The sequence below is a fragment of the Leptinotarsa decemlineata genome, unplaced genomic scaffold (assembly GCF_025532065.1).
Source record: "Leptinotarsa decemlineata unplaced genomic scaffold, Ldec_3_MD MMD2_tig00000133_RagTag_RagTag, whole genome shotgun sequence".
Lineage (NCBI taxonomy): Eukaryota > Metazoa > Arthropoda > Insecta > Coleoptera > Chrysomelidae > Leptinotarsa > Leptinotarsa decemlineata.
In genome coordinates, this window is record NW_027412542.1 from 6581925 (window position 1) to 6603514 (window position 21590).

Below are 21590 nucleotides of genomic sequence, written 5' to 3' on the forward strand. Positions count from 1 at the left end.
ATGGAGTAGTTGTATATACAAAAAAGTGTCTTTCTGCAAATAGCAGTATAATAGATTTAAACAAAACAAAAGCAGTTGAAATTAGCTTTGAAGTAACTGGTAAAAAATTTAAAATCTTATCGGTATACAGGTCACCGTCTTCATGTCCTCTTGCTTTCAATAGTACGCTGGAAACTTACCTTAGGATAGACAACCAATATGCTAACTCCAAATTAATCATTGGTGATATGAATATTGACATACTCGAAATTAATGAAGTCAGTGTTGAATATCTAAATATATTACAAGAATACGGCTATATGTCATTAATAAATAAAGAAACACGTGTACAAGGTCAATCTGAGACATGTATTGATCACATTTTTATACAAACTAAAGATAGCCTTGATAAAATTCAACCTATAATTTTTAAATCTACATTGTCAGATCACTTTTCCCAAGTGCTTCATTATGATCTTCAATCTGAAATAAAAGAAACGAAACCTGAAATTTTTTTTAAAACTTATATTAATTTCGATAAACTAAATATACTTTTGAAAAATGAAAATTGGCATGAACTTCTGTCAGAATATGACGTCAACAAAATTACTAATCTATTCGTTGAAAAATTAAGTTCCTATATAGACTTGAGTAGTAATACTTTTCGAATCAAGAGAAGAGACGTTAAAAGAAGTCCATGGATAACAAACAGTTTAGTAAAATCAGTGAATACAAAAAATGATTTATATAAAAAAGTACAAAAAACCCAGGTGATATCGTGATTTTAAATGAGTATAAGAAATATAAGAATATGCTTAGTGGTTTAATAGATAAGACAAAAACTGATTATTATAGGAAAGAAATACGAAATAATGAAAATAGCCCCAAACATATGTGGCAGTTCGTAAAAAAAATTCAAGGAAAAAACAGTTCTGAAAAAATAGTAATTGAATCGGATGGAATGAAAATTAATGATAGCTCAATAATTTCGGAAAAATTCAATGAATACTTCACAAATGTAGCTACAAAACTAGCAAATAAAATAAAAAAACCAGGAAAAAAAATCGCAACAAAAAGATTGAGTAATTCCATCTATTTGAACGAGGTAGAGGAAGATGAAGTTAGGAAGGTAATCAGAGAGTTGAAGTCCAAAAAAGCACCAGGCATTGATAATATCACAACGGATACTTTTAAAATTGTATTGAATATCTAGTGAAACCCATAACGTGTATTGCAAATAAGATGATACAATTAGGTATTTTTCCTCAAATTGCGAAAGTTGCAGTGGTCAAACCCTTATTTAAGTCAGGAAACAAGATGGAAATGTCAAATTATCGGCCTATATCTTTACTACCAACCATCAGTAAAATTTTGGAAAAGTTGATCAAATCAAGAATCTTAGATTTTCTGAAAAAATTCGATGTCATCTCAAAAAACCAATACGGATTTATGGAAGGAAAGTCGACGCAAGATGCAATCGTGAACCTAACTTCATATTTCTTGACCTTGCGAAGGCTTTTGATACTGTCAGCCACACGGACTTATTAGAAACCCTAGAAAACATTGGATTCAGGGGAAACGCACATAAACTTCTGAAAAGTTATTTGGAAGAGAGAAAACAATGTGTAAAAATTGGAAATATAATGAGTGGGGAGAGAAATGTTCAATATGGTGTTCCTCAGGGAACAGTTCTCGGTCCAATTCTGTTTTTAATTTATATCAATGATATTTTCAACTTGCCTGTAGATGCTGAAATAAGTTCATTTGCGGATGACACAGTTATATTCTTCAAGGACAGTAACTGGTTCAGTCTGAAACAAAAAATCATTAAATCATTTCCTATAGTAGTAGATTTCCTAAGGAAAAAATTACTCACCATAAATTTTAAAAAAACCATTTATGTACCCTTTACAAGCTATGAATCGAACTTACCCCCATTCACGAAAATAGAGTTTGAACATGGAGATGAGATGATATTGATTAAATCAGATAGGAAAGTTAAGTTTCTAGGAATATATCTTGATTGCCACCTAAAATGGAACGATCAAATTGAAAATGTCATAAAAAAAGTAAGATACTTCTTACCCAAATTTCGATATTTAAAAAAATTTTTTGATATTAAACATTTGAAAATAATGTACTATGCCTTAATACAAACTCATTTGATTTATGGTATCACAGTATGGGGTGGAGCCACGAATTTATATATGAGACACTTGGAAATCACACAAAAATGGATTTTAAAGGTGATCACTGGAAACGGTTACAGATATTCTAGTGATCAGCTTTTTAAAGATGCTGAAGTACTAGATATTCATCAGTTATTTGTTCTGTATCTGGCATTATACCAACACAGAAATGCATATAACACCAAAAACATTGAACATAGTTATCCGACTAGATACAAAGAATGTTCCCTAAGTATACCCCGTATGCTGAAAACAATAGGACAGAGATGTCATTTATATCTTGCACCAAAAATTTATAATATTTTGCCATACTCATTTAAAATACTCAACTCGGTATCTCTATTCAAGTCTAAAGTACGGAAATGGTTAATGAGTAAACCGCGCAATGCAATCAATCCATAGTCTTATTGACCTGAAAAATAACTAACATTGCATTATTTACAATATTAGGACACGATTAAATGTAATATTATTCTTCTTATTTTTTTTTCAATAATTATTAAACCTTATATTAACATATTTCATTAACATATTAACATATTTCTACATCATTTATATATACATATTTATATTTATTTCAATTACATAGGTAGGTACAGCATCAATCCATCGATTTTGAAACGATTATGAGAAATCAAAGTTGAGAAGATATGTATACCCACGCACAGGATTTCCTTTGTGGGTTTCTTGAATTTGTTCAAAATAAATTAGGATCATTGTAACCAATGTATCGTATCAATGTGTTTTACATATTATTCGTGCCTGTAACAGTTTATGTTATGTCTTTGCCTGAATAAATTCATTATTATTATTATTATTATTATAAGTACTCTTTGATCATTCCCATATTGATTTCAATTTAAGAGCCACCGGTATACAGCTGTTTCAGTCTATTGGGCATCGTCAGTACCGGGCAGGCGGTCCTCGATTGAAGACAAAATGAGAAAAAACCAAGAAAGTACTTGATAAAAATAGCTGCGTAAACGCAAGCGAAACATAAGTGGAACCACCTATTGGTGTGACACCCAAGTCAACTTGACAAGTTTTTATGTCAGTGTTGGTGGTTTGACCAATCAACCGACAACTGCGGTAGCAGAAATTTGGGAAGCTTCCCAAAATAGCTGCGTTTACGTAGCTATTTTTATCAAGTACTTTCTTGGTTTTTTTCTCATTTTGTCTTCAATCGAGGACCGCCTGCCCGGTACTGACGATGCCCAATAGGCTGACACAGCTGTATACCGGTGGCTCTTAAATTGAAATCAATATGGGAATGATCAAAGAGTACTTGTCTATTTATATATATATATATATATATATATATATATATATATATATATATATATATATATATATATATATATATATATATATATATATATATTATTGTTTCGAATTTAATATTAGCGAAAACAATTGCAGAATGCTATATACAAATGGGAAGAACATAACGTATCCACTTTTTTAGATATTCGGTAAAGGACTTTAAAATGAACCAATTTTGAAAATCTCTGCCAAAAATTTTGAGTCTAGTAATAAGGCTCATTCCAAACTGAAACTACGAACAATTAATGTAATCTATATGTATTTGAAAGCGAGTTTTCGCTACAATAATTACTCAATAGCTACTATACAAAAATGTTCCAAACCTTTTACAACTAAAGGCGTTTCCTTATGTGAAGTGAGTTTTGGTTTGAAAACTCAATTAATAGGAAGGTTTTAGGCGGAGTCAAGGCGTTACAAAATTGAGAGTGGCAGGAAAAGCCAGACAAAACTGACCATTTGGAAAAACCCACTAATTGTATAGAAAGTACATTAACAAAGTTTTATAACATTCAAGTAGAAAACCCCGACAGTATACTTTCAAGAAAAAGATTGCAATTTTACAAAATTAAAAATGCTACCCTTGTCATGTCAGTTGGCATCACAAGGTATTGAAAGAATGAGAAGAAATATTGGCAAATATTTACCAGCAACAAAGAAAAGATTGAAATTCTCATAATTTTAGGATTCTGTGAATCTGCAGTCTGGACAATTGTATTATTTTATTGTGACGAAATTGCAGACCTTTAGGCCGTGGAATTTCCAACCTAAGTTTTATGAAAAGCTCATGAAATAAAATCCTGATTCTAAATCATTTCTAGCGATGCAACACCTGTTATATTTCTACGTATCATATTAACTAAAGTAAGTTCATTGACTATGTTTGGAATATAAACTTGATAATGTTGCAAATACTTTTTTCATTTGTGTGCAATTTCTGATATTAGATATTCCTATTGGTGGTAAAAGAGAAATGCATATGGAGGAACAAATCAGATGAAAACAATTTTTCTGATTTTGTTATTTTGTTTTCGAACATTATAATATGTTCGAAAAATATATCATTTTGAATACCATTTTCAAATAAGTATGAAAATATTTTGAATTTCGCCTACTCAGATGTGAATATTTAACAAATACCATAAATGAGTTCACTTTCTTTATTTTTCAGCTAAACCGTTCCGTTGTTCAGATTGCCAAAAAAGTTATCAAACGAAAAGTGGTCTGTATAATCATCAAAAATGGGAATGCGGAAAACCGGCGATGTTCCACTGTCCCCTTCAAGGTTGTAACTATAAATCAAAACGAAAGGGCAATTTGAAAACTCACTATTCTATCCATTGCATGACGGTCTCCTACAGAGATTCCCAAAATAAGGGAAACTAATAATATATTGAGTAATATAATGTTAATTGTTTATGTAATTATAATTTGAAAAGGTTTATAGATTATTGATTAAAATTATTAACCTATTCATATTTTTTTTTCAATTCACTAGAAAGTATTAAACAAAAACCACTGTCATGAAAGTAATCTGTGTTTCATAGTGATTTCTTTTGGGAATGATCGACATCCATTATTTGATCGAATATTTTTTTTAAAACCCCTCAAAGTGAAAATAATACAATGAACTGTAATAATTAGTTTTCTTATCCATTATTTGGACAAAATTTTGAGATTTCCATTGGAAATTGATTCAACTCTGAAATACCGAACAAAACTATATGTTAGCTCCAAAAATAACTTTTAAGATCATGTATAGAGAAAACTTATTACCAATTTGAAGTTGACTTTAGTTGAACACAATTTGGTATGTCCATGGATTCTTTCTCATCTCCCACTTTGAGAAATATTCAGCTGAAATCGTTTGAAAAATCTTCAATTGAAACTTACAAAAGTGTTCTAAAACTATGAAGGTATAATACTTTGTTGATGGGAAAGAAAGTTTTTGCTGTTCTACTACTCCATCTTAATACAAAAGAAAAAGTGGGAATCTTTCTTCCTTTCTTTGGAAGATTCCCACTTTTTCTTTTGTTTTTGGTTTTCTACTACTTCATTATAATACAAAAGAGAAAGTTAAACAGGTCACAGTAGGGATTGAACAAATAGTATGTTAAAAGATTCAAACTCGAATAGTATAGACTTTGTTTTTCTCATGAATAGTAATCCCAAATTCTCTAAGTGATTTTGTGTTGATTAATGTATTAGTGCCAATTGCTTTTGATGTGGAGTTTTCAGTACTAACTTTTCATATACAGGGAGGGGCATGCACCGAAAACGAAACAGATCGAATATCTTCAAAACACATGTATTCTGAAAAAAATGCAAAAACACATCGATTTGTAATCCAAGGGGGACATCTTCCTATCATATCATATCAGCTACCTAACTTTCGATTTTGGCGCCTTCTTGCGGAAAAAAAAACTGTTCCGTATTCCAAATTATGATACTTTATTCGCCAGCTAATTTGACATAAATTCGGTGACAATGAATTGTTTTTCAATGCAAAAAATCAAGATGCGGCTCCAAAATGGCGGACAAAATTTGTAATTATGCTTCGATTTAACCCGACACCAAAAACGAATTCTTCAAAACAGATGAGTTGTGAACATAATGCAAAAACATGTCAATTTTAAATCGAAGGTGGACAAATCTTATAGTTACCTCAACTGTCATACTTCTCTCCCCACCCATTGTTCACTCATACAATTTGATTAGGGAAAGTACTAAGAGTGATAGGAAGGGTGATAGGAAGATGTCCCCCTTGGATTAAAAATCGACGTGTTTTTGCATATGCATTCTGCACATATTCGATCTGTTTCGTTTTCGGTGCCTCACCCCGGTGCTTTGATGTAAAGCGGTTGCTGCTGATATTCAGAAGACTGGTTTATGACATTGTTTTGAGTTATTTAACTTTTGATTGAATAGAGCCATCTACCTTTGGAATATGGATGTAGAACATAGGTGTGATTGTATTAGGTTTCGAGAAATTAAACTTGGTGGTGGTTTGCTATCGGTGTTTCAAGCCTTCCATTCTTTCATGTAAAATGTTATCTATACTTTTCTGGAACGACAAACTCAAGGTAGTTCATTATCATGCATTGCAGACTTCGCATTCTAATACGAATGATGTTTCTTGTCTAGCAGTTGAGAAATCGAGACTGGGACGACTCAGTATCATGCATTTTAGGGCCATCCATTATTTCATTTTGTGGGAGAACTGTGCGAGCATAGTTCATTAGCAATTCATTGTCAAATAAGATATTGTTTACTTTTAGGGGGAAGTCATTATAGGCTATTCCGGGAGGAGTAGTACCGGGTCAAAGCTGAGTGAAGCTCTACCAAAAGTGGAACATCAGGACTCAATGGATTCGTCACTAGTAGAGGTTTTTCACGCAGTATCACAGTAGACGTTATGTGGTTCAACCATTTCAATTTGGTAGAGCAATATTTCTCCCCAAAACTGGACAACTGGATATATCGGTTTTTCCAAAACAAGCACTTTTTTTGATCACCAGAAATGCTATACTATTCAAAAAATTGTGATCGGTAGTCATCTATCTCATTTCACAAACGGAGTATTCCATTCAACTATGATTCAGTGTGTCTCAGAATAAGTGAAACAGAGGTATATAATTTGGTAACGTAAAATTTTTAACAATGAAAATAAATCTTTTGGTGAAATTCACTTCCATCATTCAAAAACGAAATGCTTATTCAAAAATAACGTTTTTTTTATAAGAATTATTGGAGCTTACTGCACTAAAAATCAATGCGCTTAGTATTACATGATGAAGGTTCAGAATTCTGCCAAAATTTTACTCAACATCAACTGGTGTCTGAATTGTTGATACGGACGGACTTTGAACCATTAAATTATTTTCAATATGTTGAAAAAAATACAGACACAGAAATTACGCCTTTCAATAAACAAAACACTTTTCAATGAATGAACAATAATATAATTTTCATTTCAGTTCGAATAAAGTGTTCCAAATGTGGGAAAGCATACAAAAACGTTGAAACAATGAAAAGTCATTTTTATCAAGACTGCGGAAAAATCTTCAGATGCACAATTTGTGAATATAGTTGCAGAAGAAAGTATTGTTTTTCTAAACACGTTATGAAGCACACAAATGATAATAGTCAACAAGAATAATGAATTGAAAAAAAAATACGTTTATGAAAAGTATTTATACTATAGTATAAGTTTCCGATGTTTGTCAATTATATTCATTGAGTTCAATAAAACAGGTATACGCATCCTAACGTCCATTATTCCCTTCCATCAAATCTTCCTTCTTATTGCAAAGCCTATCTATGAAAGAACTCATAGATAGATTTTTATTGAAATTGTTGTGGTAGAACACCCTTTATTTTCTCAAAAAATCCCCAGTTTCATTTATAATATATTATGAATAACTACAGACCAATAAAAATCGTATTCCTCGTTGTAGTTATACAATTCAGTTTATGTGCACCAAGTATAAGTACAATATGCACCAAATACAGCTCTATATGAGTATTACTCATAATTTCACCACAATTTTATCAAGCACATTCCTTTCAAATAGTGTTATCACTATTTGACAATCTTACTACCACGTAGTAACGGCTACATCCATCAATTTGTTGACAATATTTTGTTAAAAACTAGCAACGTTCTCCTGCTGCCAACATTGACCCGTATTTTATCATTTTCTCAGAATCATTTCTGAATATACATTTATAACTAAGTCTATGACGAATTTAATTTAATTTAACGGTTCGTAGTTTCAGATCAGCAGCACATATGTCAGAAATGCGGAAAGAGATATCTCCATAAATCAACATTGAATAGACATACCAGCTACGAATGTGGAAAAAAACCAGGATTTCCATGTGTCAAGTGTAAAAAACGTTTCAAGAGGAAAGATAACATGGTAGTCCATTCTATGACTTGCCAAAAATAATTTCGTCCACTTACTGCTGTAGAAACAGAAATTTTCTCAAATGGCATTCGTTCCTCCGAAGATGGCTATCGAATTCTGTAGAACAGATTTCGAACTAGTTGACAAATCCATAAATATTGAATTGTGACTATAATATTATAAATCAGTGTAGATATATTTTTTTGAAACTTATTCAACAATGGTGGGCGGTGTAAATGTTAAAATTGCTCCACACTTACGAAAATATCTAACTAATAAAATTTGAGAAGATATTGTTTCTACTTCAACAAAATAAAATCAACATATAATAATTTGTTATTTGAATTATTTTCTAAACAGTTTGAAAGCAAAATATGAGAATGGAATGCAAATGGAACTGACAGTAAACTGAAAAAATATGTATTGGAAAAATATCATTATCATTTGTTTCTCCACCTGAGATTTCGGTGCAAGGCGGTTTAATAAGGTATCCCGCCCTTGAGGAGACGACTCACTAGTTTCCTGGCTACACCACACACATTTTTTTAGGTTCCGTGATTGGATCAGGAGTTGGGAAGTTGAGAAGCTCTCGCTCCTGAACTAAATTTAGAGGGAGATCAGTAGGAGTCGTAAGCTCGACATCCATCTCCTCTGTAGACTCGCTTCTGATCTGAATTTACAGAGAGTTCAGTTGGAGTCGTAGGCTCGACATCCATCTCCTCTGTAGACTCAGCGTCAGAAAGAATTTTTAGGTTTACTCTGTCTATAAAAGTCCCACGAGTAGCTAGGGAAAGAAGGGCAATCACGGCAGAGCCCCGCATTACCCTGACAAGGCGATACTACGACGAGAGGGCGCCCGGTATCTCGAAGGTTCCGTAGAGACAGCTGATAGACTTGATGTCATTCATCTTCTCGGCACGGATACACACACCTTAGGATTAAGCCATCGTTTGGATGCCATTCAGTTAGGGAATAACAGAACCACAAGTGATTCTGTCATTCCTGTAACCAGCGGGGCTTCCCCCACATCCCTAGCGTATGCACTCGCCAAAAACAGCATGCACAGTGGTTCAGGCAGTGAAAGATGAACAAGGACAGCCAACCTGTCAAATGTAGTGTGTAGTATATAAACGTAATTAGAAAACAAGGTGTCTTCAATGAGCAGAAAATGGTCGTTGAAAACACCAATTTGAATTTTGATTTTGATTTTTTGTGAATGTTTTATGAAAGTGTTCTGCATTTTACCAACGTTTTGGAAAGTCTCATAGTTTTTTTGGAATATTGAATATGTACGACTAGGTAATATAATAATAACTCTACTCTTTTCAGGTCCCTACAGATGCACTAAATGTGGCAAAATGTACCAAGTGAAAAGATCTTTATGGAGGCACACTAAATTCGAATGCGACACAGCTAGGGCATTTCAATGCCAGTTTCCTAACTGCCAATATAGTGCTACTAGAAAATATTTACTCTTCAGTCATTTGAAACTTAGACATAATATTGATTGCTATGACAAATAAATGGAAACTTAGAAGGTTTTAATCTCTTGGCAATATCCAAAAAACGATTTTTAAAAATTTTTTTTTAGAACTGGCTTGAACGTTTAAAGTTCATTTCTTTAGATTTATTTACTGCCAGTCTTCAAGCATAGCCCACTGACTAATAAGAAAGTTTTTTCTTCCTCATTCAGAGGAATCGGGCAAATTACGGATATGCAGTTGGTTAGTACCTGGTCCACTAGATGGAGTGACATTTTGTTGTTCGCTCCAACTTAGGAAGAGGAATGAAATACTCTGAAAGAATTTAGATTTTCAATTATGGAATATCATTGACTTTAGATCGATGATGTCCACTACCTTGCACCGATGAGCGGCTAATGAGCCCGAAACCGGTCTGCAAGTGTGCCCGTTCCAAAATTGAAGATCGACTCTTTCAATTGTATTGGCAATTGCATATGCAGGAAATTTTCTGTGAAGATTCCTGCACTGACGCCTATCGGATATAATCCAACGCCCTTCGTGGTATTAGCCAGGGGAGTAATTGTTTTCTGATAGGCGTCAGTCCATTCAACCTACTGTGTAGGTATATTCGAGACTGGCTTGAACGTTTAAAGTTCATTTCTTTAGATTTGGTCACTGCCAGTCTTCAAGCATAGCCCACTGACTAATAAGAAAGTTTTTTCCTCCTCAATTAGAGGAATCGGGCAAATTACGGATATGCAGTTGGTTAGTACCTCGTCCACTAGATGGAGTGATATTTTGTTGTTCGCTCCAACTTGGGAAGAGGAATGAAATACTCTGAAAGAATTCAGATTTTCAATTATGGAATATCATTGACTTTAGGTCGATGATGGCCACTACCTTGCACTGATGAGCGACTAATTAGCCCGAAACCGGTCTGCAAGTGTGCGCGTTCCAAAATTGAAGGTCAACTCTTCCAGTTGTATTGCCAATTGCATATGCAGGACATTTTCTGTGAAGATTCCTGTACTGACGCCTGTCGGATATAATCCAACACCCTTCGTAGTATTAGCCAGGGGAGTAATTGTTTTCTGATAGGCGTCACTCCATTCAACCTACTGTGTAGGTATATTCGAGACTGACGTGAACGTTCAAAGTTCATTTCTTCAGATGTAATTTGTATCGAAATGAGAATTATAACTGAGTAGGTAGCACTGCCTATCAGTTTTCGATATATTGGTTTTCACTCCTTCAAAACCTGTTTTCAATCACATTTGGAAATGTTACTGTGTTTTCAAATGAAATTACAGAGCCCTGAAAATAGAGCCAAAAGCGGGTAGTCTGGCTTCCGCGCGCCTTTGGTCACTCTGACATAAAAACAAAAAAAATTATTTAAACATATTAAATGTAAATATTAAGGAATAAAAAAAATCATGTAATGTTGGGATACATCAATAAACAATAATCCGCAGTCAAAAAATTTTTATCCAAATTTTAACGTTAATTATAAATTTTTTAATTAATAACTTTTTCTGAATTGAAAGTTAATATAAAAATCCCTTTGGTGAAGTTATCCTTAATAGGTAAAAATAGATTACCGTTGCCAAAATGAAAAAATTGTTATTTTCTATTTTTTTATTGACAATTGAAAATTATAATTTTATAAAAAATACATTACAATTTTTTTTTCCAATTTTTCATTGTTTCAATGTCTCATGGCTAAAAACTAATTAATAATATTTTTTTCAATTGTTTACAGCTATTGTTAATAATTTTATTATAAACAAATACATTGTTTATAAGGAATTCGAAAATTGATTTCTTGCATTATGTTAATTGAAAAAAAAATCATGATTCAAAAAAAAATTATTTCCTAAAAAATAAACAATTTTTTCCAAATAAACAATTAGAAAATGAATAAAAAATAAGTTTTTCCAAAACAATAGAATTTATGATTTAAAAAAATAGGGTTCCTTAATTTCAATATTGATTTGCAAAAAAAACGATTGTTAATTAACAAACGCATTTTTTAGCAACAAAGAAATTTGTTTAAGAAACCATTTTTTTCTAAAAATCATGATTTTTTTCAATTAACATAATGCAAAATAAAATTTTCGAATTGCTTATAAACAATGTATTTGTTTATGAAAAAATTATTAACAATAGCTGTAAAAATTTTAAAAAAATAGTAATAATCAGTTTTCAGCCATGAGACATTGAAACAAAAAAAATTAGAAAAAAAAAATTGTAATGTATTTTTTATAAAATTATAATTTTCAATTGTCAATAAAAAAATAGAAAATAACTATTTTTTCATTTTGGCAACGGTAATCTATTTTTTTGCCTATTGAGGATAACTTTACCGAAGGAAAAAATGCCAGGGTTTTAGTTTAATAATTATAGGGATTTTTATATTTACTTCCAATTCAGAAAAAGTTATTAATTAAAAAATTTATAATTAACGTTAAAATTGGGATAAACATTTTCTGACTGCGGATTATTGTTTATTGATGTATCCCAACATTACATGAATTTTTTCATTCCTCAATATTCACATTTAATATGTTTAAATAAATTTTTTTGTTTTTATGTCAGAGTGACGAAAGGCGCGCGGAAGCCAGACTACCCGCTTTTGGCTCTATTTTCAGGGCTCTATAAAAATTATAAATAATCGAGATACAGTTTCAGGAGTCGGGACTTTTTTCACGCAAATTCATTGATCTTTTCAAATCTTTTTTCAAATTTCCAAAATTTTGAAAATTTTCCGAGATATTAAGAAAAAACTAAAGCCCCATTTTTTTTCACTTAATTGTTTATAACTTTTGTAGTTTTTATCGGCGCGTTTTCGGACCTTTCCTCAAACTTTCTAGGCAAAAATACGAATCGAATGACACCTTGGTCGTAATTTTTGGACAGGGCTGAAAAATGTTACAAAAAAAAGTACGTGTGAACTGGACTAGTTAGGGTCTGAGCTCATTGCGCACAAAGGCCGAGAATTTAATATCGATTCTATTTGTACTAATACAGTGTTCAGTTCTTCATAGCTTAATATTTGGTTACCAATGACACGAGTCAAATGGGATTTAATTGATTTTATGCCTGCTTCGGCTAGACCGGCAAAATGAGAACCATAAGGTGGATGAAAAGTAAATTTAAATTTTCCTTCAGTGAAAGCCTCCTTAATAATAATCAATAAATATTTATTAGCTCCGACAAAATTTGTTCCATTGTCAGATACTATTTCTAAACAACGACCACGTCTAGCAATAAAACGACGAAGCGCGCATAAAAATATGTTTGTTGATAGATCTGAAACCAATTCAATATGAATAGCCTTTGCGGCAAAACAAACAAAAATACAAACGTAAGATTTTAGAAACTTAGATCCCCGAGAACGATACAAAAAAATTTTGAACGGCCCTCCAAGATCACATCCAACGATACTAAATGGCTTGATTTGAGTTATACGTTTGGTAGGTAAATTACCCATAATAGTATCTGGATTCAGGCTTCATTGCGAAAGCACAACTTGTCGAATAACCAGAAATTGTAACATTTGAAGTAGGAAAATCATTCGAAAATGTATCCGTGTTTCTATAATTATTTGCGGAACGCGAATTTTTGGAGCGATCTATATGAAGAGTGGAATGATAGGTTTTAGAATTACATTGCAAACAGGAAGAACTAGATTTGCAAAAACGTAACGTGTGAGAATTGTTGAGGCAATTATTGGTTGACATGGAATTGGATTTAAACGCCAGCATTTTAAACATTTCGAGACGATACTGCGAATAGCTTGTCGAGCCGATAAATTCCAAAAGTTCTACGCCAATAAGAAATACAGTGTCTGCGGTCCAGGATGAAAGTACTTATTATGAATATCAATAATAATAAGTTCTGTAAGTTTACATGATTTAGGTAATAGGATAGGATGTTTCATATCATAGTTGAGCAAAGAATTTTTCAAACGACCTCCTACTCTCAAAATATCATTTTCATCCAGAAATATACTCAACTTTCTGAAACTTTTCCATAATAACTCTTTATTTTTCAGTTTACAAATTTCGTTAGAAAAATATTGAAACTGTACATGTTTAATGAACAGTATTAAAGCAGTTTGTAAATCCTTGTAACAAAATGCATGCATTTCCCTAGATGTGGGATGTAAGCAATTATAAACAAAGCGGATAACGTAAGCAATAATTCCTTTTATTTTATCAAGAGAAGAATAATTTTTAAGGAGTGAATCAAAGAGGTTATCATCCACATATACTGATAATACGATCTTTCTAACTTCAGTATAAGTTTTTGAGTTCGGTTGAAGGTCTTGAACTGAAGTGACAGGCCAATTTTCTTGATTAGAATGTAACCAAGTAGGACCTTTCCACCACTCCATTTCCATTTTCAATTGGTATTTTCTCTCCATACGTTTTAACAACGAATTTCATGCATTTAGAGAGAAGAAGTGCGGCACACAACTCGATTCGAGGAATTGAAAGTTGTTCCAGGGGGGTTACTTTTGATTTAGCATAGACCAAAGATATTTTCACAAATTTATTTGGTATCAAGACCCTAGCTTAAATGCAAGCTGCAAAGCCTTGAGGGAACCATCACAAAACCCACACAAATCTATCTTCTGGAGAGGATTAGTGTATAAATATCGAGGTATTTGGATACAAAAAAAATTTGGAAGTTGTGCTTTGAATTTCTTCCATTTCCTTTCAATTGGTTTAGAAAGAATTTCATCCTAACCCACTTTGAGAATCCATAAACTTTGAATTAACAATTTGGCGGTTAAAGAAAAAGGACACAAATATCCGACAGGATCATAAATGCGAGCTAAGTCAGACAGTATATTTCGCTTTGTACATATTTCATTGATAGAATGTACTGAATATGAAAAGCAATCGTTTATAGGAGACCATTCGAGTCCTAAAATTCTCACCCCCGAATTGGGATTATCATTAAACATCAAAATGTTTTGATTGACATGATCTGGGGGCAGGCAGGAAATCAATTCAGTACGATTTGAAGTCCATTTTCTCAGTTCGAAGCCTGCTGTTTGAAGTAAAGATATTAATTGCGTTTGTAATGTACGGGCTTCAGTTGAATCATAACAAGACATGCATATATCGCCGACATAGGTGCAATTCAAAAGAGCTTTAGAAGCGAGAGGAAATCTTTCTTGTTCCTGATTTGCTAAGTGAATGAGCGTGCGCATCGCTAGAAACGGTGAATAATTAAGCCCAAATGGGACTCTGTTCAAACAACTGTTCATCGGGACTGAATCTCCAGAAAATTTTTAAATAATTTCGGTGTTCTGGTGTAACCAGAATCTGAAAAAACATGGACTTTATATCGGCAGTCATAACTACAACTCCTAATCTGAAATTCAACAGAAGTGCAGAAATATCCTGCTGAAGCTTAGGGCCAGGGAACAAAGTATCATTCAAAGAGATATTATTCGAATCTTTCGAAGAATCATCATATACTACCCGTTATGTATCATTTTTGAAGATTGGATGATGTGGAAGGTAATATGAGTTTTCACTTCTCCGTGAAGTTAAACTCATGTAATCATTGTTTAAATAATTTTGCATGAATGCAGAGTATTCCCTATATAAAGTAGAATCTCTAGCAAAACGTTTTCCTAAAAGGAGATAACGACGAAGGGCTGGTAATCTTGAATTATTGAATGTAATGTCTTTATTTTTCAAAGACAATGAAACCATCTACGGTGCGCGTTGTAGTCTCACAAAATATCTTTTCGCAAGCATCTTCATCTTGCGAAAAGATATTTTGAAGTGACTTATGGAACCTCTTCCAGATTCCAAAAATGTTTAATAGAATCATCTAAAATGCGGTCGGTGGTAAAAAAAGAATGAATTTTGGGAGGATAATCACGCTTTAATTCACCCATCAAAACATACCCAAGACAGTAATCTCGCTATAGCGAGATTACTGTCTTGAGAGAGAATTTTTTCATTCAATGATATTCTCGAAAAAATATTAGCTCCAAGTAAAATTTCTACCGGGCCAGATTCGTTAAAAGTTTCGTCTGCTAAATTAACCTCAAAGGTAGTCGTCGGAAGGTTATCACAAATCTTATCCAAAACAATAGCATTAAAATCGAGAACTGGTAAATCCTTATTGAAGGGTTTGATTTGACAGAATACTCCACCAGATTTAGACAATGTTTTCTTTTCACCTAAACCATGAATAGTCATTGATAACCTATTAATAGGTAATCGTAAGCGGCAAACACAAGAATTTGTAATGAAGCACGATTCACTGCCGGAATCCAGAATATCGCGCGCAATTTGAAATTTGCCCCCTACTATCCTTAATTTTCAATTTAAGTGTGGCCAACAAAACTTCCGAATGAGAGAATGGTTTGTTAGCAGGGTTGGATTCAGGCTTCATTGCGAAAGCACAACTTGTCGAAGAACCAGAAATTGTAACATTTGAAGTAGGAAAATCATTAGAAAATGTATCCGTGTTTCTATTATTATTTGCGGAACGCGAATTTTCGGAGCGATCTATATGAAGAGTGGAATGATGGGTTTTAGAATTACATTGCAAACAGGAAGAACTAGATTTTCAAAAACGTAACGTGTGAGAATTGCTGAGGCAATTATTGCATAACTTGTTTTGTTTAACAAAATTGAATCGTTCTTGGGGCGATTTATTCAAATATTGGGGACATTTATAAATGAGATGATCAATACTTTTGCATGAGATACAAGGACAATTGTTAGTGCGGGTGTTCGAAAAATAAGAAATGCCATTTCGTTGGGAATCTGCGGGAATATTTTTTGTCAAGCGAGTTGATTGCCGACTACTTGTAGAGCAATTGTTTCGTAAGCGGTACATTGCTTTTTCAGGAAATCGACTAATTGCGTGAAGCTGGGCATATCATTTGAACCATAGTTCACTTCAAAACGAGATATTGTAATAGGATCCAAACGTTTCAGAAGCATCTGTGTGAGAACAAAGTCTCATTGGGAGACAGGATATTCCAGAATTTTCAAAGCGGCTATGTTTTCTGTAAACGTATCAATGATTTTTCGTAATAATAACGAGTTTTCATTATGAAGGCAAGGGCAATTATCAATTTCATTCCAATGGGCGGTAGATGATAATCTTTTAATAGAATAGCGAGTAGTTAAAGCGTTATATGCAACAACATAAGCAGGAAGTGGATAGCACGTTATCAAATTTTTTGGAGGGCCCTCCAAACAAGCATGATCATTGTTATGTATTAATGCATTATAAATATCTATGAAAGAGATAAAAAACTCAATATCACCTGAGAATTTTGAGAGTTTCAACACTGTCACTTTGACTCTTGGTATTGTGTCTTCACGTTTAGATTGATTAATGGCATTATCGCGTTCAAAAAGTTCATAGTAAACAGCTTTGATTGAAAAATATTTGTCATCAAAAGTTTTTCGAATGATTTCTCCTGCATTGGGATCAGTAGCATCCTCCATAGTGCTGATAGCGGTCATAGTAGATATATGATGCTTTTCAAAATTTTCCGAATTTTTCTCAATAATTCGAAATCGTTGAATAGCTCTAGAATGAACTGACTCGTCTACTGATACTTGGTAAAGCTCATCAATTTCATTAATTTCTTTTGATTTTGTCTGAAGACGACATTGATGAGAAAATATGAAGTATCAGGATTGATATTTAATTTTGTAAATACGAACCTGGCGTTCGTGACGTAGCGCAAGAGCTGATGAATAACAAAGCGGGTTTTGCGCAGTAATGCTAAGAAAGAGGAGAAAGAACAAAAAAAATAAAAAAATGTAAGTTGAACAAGGCGGTAAAATATTGAAAAATGTATCGTAGATAGCTTGATAATTGAATATAGGAAATTTACTCAAAAGGCAATTTTTAAACTATCTTGGCTAGAAGGACCAAAACTTATGTTCGATAAGGACTGTAGTTACCATGTGGGCCGGGTGATAGATATTTAAAAGGAGAAGACAATCTGGAAAATTAATAATGGAAGACACCAACCGGAAGATCTCCTTGCTTTCTGATCTCACTTCCTAATTAGTTCCTGGACTAACCCGGTGGCGATCTTGAAGGATGCTGTTTTGGTGGTAGATAATGATAATTTTCACCATGCATTTAGCGGAACACACGTTTTTTGCGGAACACACTTCTTTTTCCGAGCATACCTTTCGCTTGTCTGTCCTTTATATTTTTCTACGGTTCCCGACCTCCGCGCGTGCGTATAAGGCCGGTGTCATCAATGATCAAATGTAAGCAATACTAATAATAATAATCATACCTGAACCCACATACAGTAACAGGTGAATACCGAACAGTTATAGATATCCGGAATTTGAAAAAAGATCCTTGAAGAGAAGGAAATTTCCTAAAACAGAGTCCCACCTCAATATTTATAATTTCAATTTAGAGGCGTAGATAGCGCTAAAAGCGATCGATGCGCTTCTCGCATGGACCTTCGAACAATTGAAATTATTTTAACCCATTAAATATCATTATTAAAAAAAAAATCACATACCCTCTAGACAATTGAATAAACGAAAATTTTATTTTTCAGATTTATTCGTATTATTATTATTTGAAGTTACATAAAAATTATTTTTAATAATTTTTAGCTCTATTTGTTGAAAAAATTTATTGTATACAAGATATCTATTTGAAATTTTTTGGGGAGAATTTTCATCAGTGAGAAATATTATGATTTTTGAAAACAAAATCGTTTCTTGAAAAACATTTTTATTGCTTAAAAACGCATTTTTTGATTAACAATTTTTTCTCTAATAAATATGAATATTCTGGAACGATTTGTTTTTATATCATAATTTCTATTTCTTTTTGATATTCTGGATGAAACTTTTTTTTATTCATATTTTCTTCATTTATTTTAAACAAATTGATTTTGACAATATATTTTTTTTATGCTATCAAAAATACAATTTGTTCATAAATTTGTTTTTAACAAATAGCCCTAATTGAACTTAAGTACATTAGTACTCTCAATTCATGGAAAGTTAAAATTTTGATGATAGTTTGGACAAACTCGAAATATTTAATTGACTTCAAGAAATTCACTCCGTGCTTAAAATCATTTCTTTTATGCATAAAAGTGGTCAAAAGTTATTTTTTTCAAATGAAACCATAATACAGTTCGAAAGCATTTTTGTCGAAACGAACAACAAAACACCACAAGAGTAACAATGCAATGTGGTGTACAAATTGAACTGTGGACGGTGTCACAAATCCTGTGTTGGTCTAACTAGATGTTATCCTATTAGGATAACATCTAGTTTGACCACATGAAAAACCCTAAGAAACTAAATATAAAAAAACCCCACAGCCCTCGTTGAATATGAAGAAGAATATGGACACATTTTTTATTTTGATCATCCAACTATTCTGAATATTCAAACCATATTTATCCAAAATACTTTTGAGCGGAATGATACGTATCCTCAAATGCGATAATGTTAACACTAGAAAAGATGTCGATGGCCTCAATACTGCATATTTCAATTTGATAAGTAATATCCCTGAATAATTCACCCTTTTTCATTCTTTTTCTTTCTGTCACTGATTAAAAGACAGACACCAGCTTATCAGAATCACAGATAAAGCCATCCGATTGTTTCATGTCATTTTGTGTTGGTATTATCTCAAAAATTTGTTTGTTGCAATGTTTTTTTTATATGTATTTAATATGACTGATGGTTTTTAAAATAGTAATATTATCAACACGAAGAAACTACTTTTCAGTGGGTAATTTAATTAGGAACTCATTGTTTATTGTGTAATTGAAACGATAATAATCGTAATAAGTTTTGTGGGAGGTATGTTTATGAAAATTCATTGTTACGGATCCCTGAAGAAGAATTTAATTATATTCAAAACGTCGAGAAGAAAACAATTGAAGAGTTGAGTGGATAAAGGAGGTAAGTAACTTTGAAAAGGAATTATTGTTCACAAAAGTTATATTTAGACAAACTGGAAAAATATTACAATGCTGCCATTTGATAGACCTAATTTTTTTTAAACTGTAAAAGGAACCCAAAAAGTTCATTCAGCAACTTCTCAATATAAATTCAGATTACTTAATTGCTGTTTCACAATTTCGAAACGAAGTGGCTCGTACATCTCATTTGTTATATACAGGGTGTAACATAAGTACGTCAAAATATTCAAGTGACGTATTTCTGAGACGATTTTAAGAAAAAAAGTCAATATGAACTTGTGTCCGAAAATGCTTCGTTTCGGAGATACGGGGTGTCGAAATTGAATTTTTTTGTTTGCTTTTTGAAAATAAGTCTTGCAAAAACTAAGTTATTTGCACGAAATTCGGTATCCGGGTTTTTTTTGACGTGGAGAACCATCATTTCGTAATAATTTTCATGTAACATCCAGAGGGCGCTGCCTGAGCTGTCATTATTTTATTTTTTGACAGTAAACTTTTGGTACTTTTCAAGTGAAAACGTACACTTCCTCAACAACGCTGGAGGTGATCGTTTTCCAGATATTTACAATTTTCTATATCGATGCATATTACTTAGCTCCTAGGGCGCTAAGTGAAGTTGCTGAAAACATTACAAAAACTAAGTATGTGGTGGATCTCGTCAAAATAAATAACTTTTTCCCATAAAATGTTCAACGAGAATGATTCATTTTCGAAATACAGACTATTGAAATTTTTCAAAACATGGTAGATTTTTGTCATAAGTTTTTTGCAATTTTAGTTATTTTCATTAAACTTTATACGCAGTATCTGTTCAAAAATCTGTGCGAGCTAAGGACTAACGGGGTCTTACCTTTTAACGTGTGATTCCTAACACGGTTGCAGAATCATTCCAGCTTCAACCAGATAAATTCTCTCGAGAAAAGTATCTGGTCGAGGCGGGAATCGAACACACGACTCGTACATAATTCTTCTAAACTGAGCATTATCGAACTGCTTATTCGATCCAAATTAAAAAAAAAATTCAGGTTTGATTATTCATTTAGAAAGTGCTACATTTCGGATTTTGTAAAAAAATAATTCGGAGAAGTACTATGTTATTTATTAGGAAAATAAACATATAAAAATTGAACGAAACAACTATTACAACAACTGTTCAAAGTGACGACCCCCAACAGTAATACAAGCTTCTGCTCTCCTCATCAAAAAATTCCACAATTGTTGAAAAATGCCCGGAGTGTTTCGCATCGTTTCGCAGCAAGCTATGATGCGATCCCTCAACATTTCTCCGTTTTCGATGGGGTTAGCATAAACTAGTGATTATAGGTGTCCTCGAAAGAAAAAATCGACGGGATTGAGGTCCGGTGACCTCGGGGGTCAATGCTCAGTGCCTCCTCTTCCTATCCGACGTTGGGGATATGCTACATCTAAAAAATTTCTTGCTATCACACTAAAATGAGCAGGAGCTCCATGGTGCATAAACCAAGAGTGATTTCGAAGACCAATGGGAACATCTTCCATAAGTTGGGGAAGCTCGTGTTCCAAAAAATGTAGGTGAGCATCTCCATTCAAACGTAAGGGGAGAAAATAGGGCCCAATTAGATAATCTCCAATTATGCCTACCCATACATTAAAAGAGAATCTGTCTTGGAAATTAGTTTGCGTTATTGCATGTGGGTTATCTTCTGCCCAGATGTGGTTGTTATGGAAGCTCATGATACCATTTCTTGAAAAATTAGCCTCATCTGTGAAGAGGATT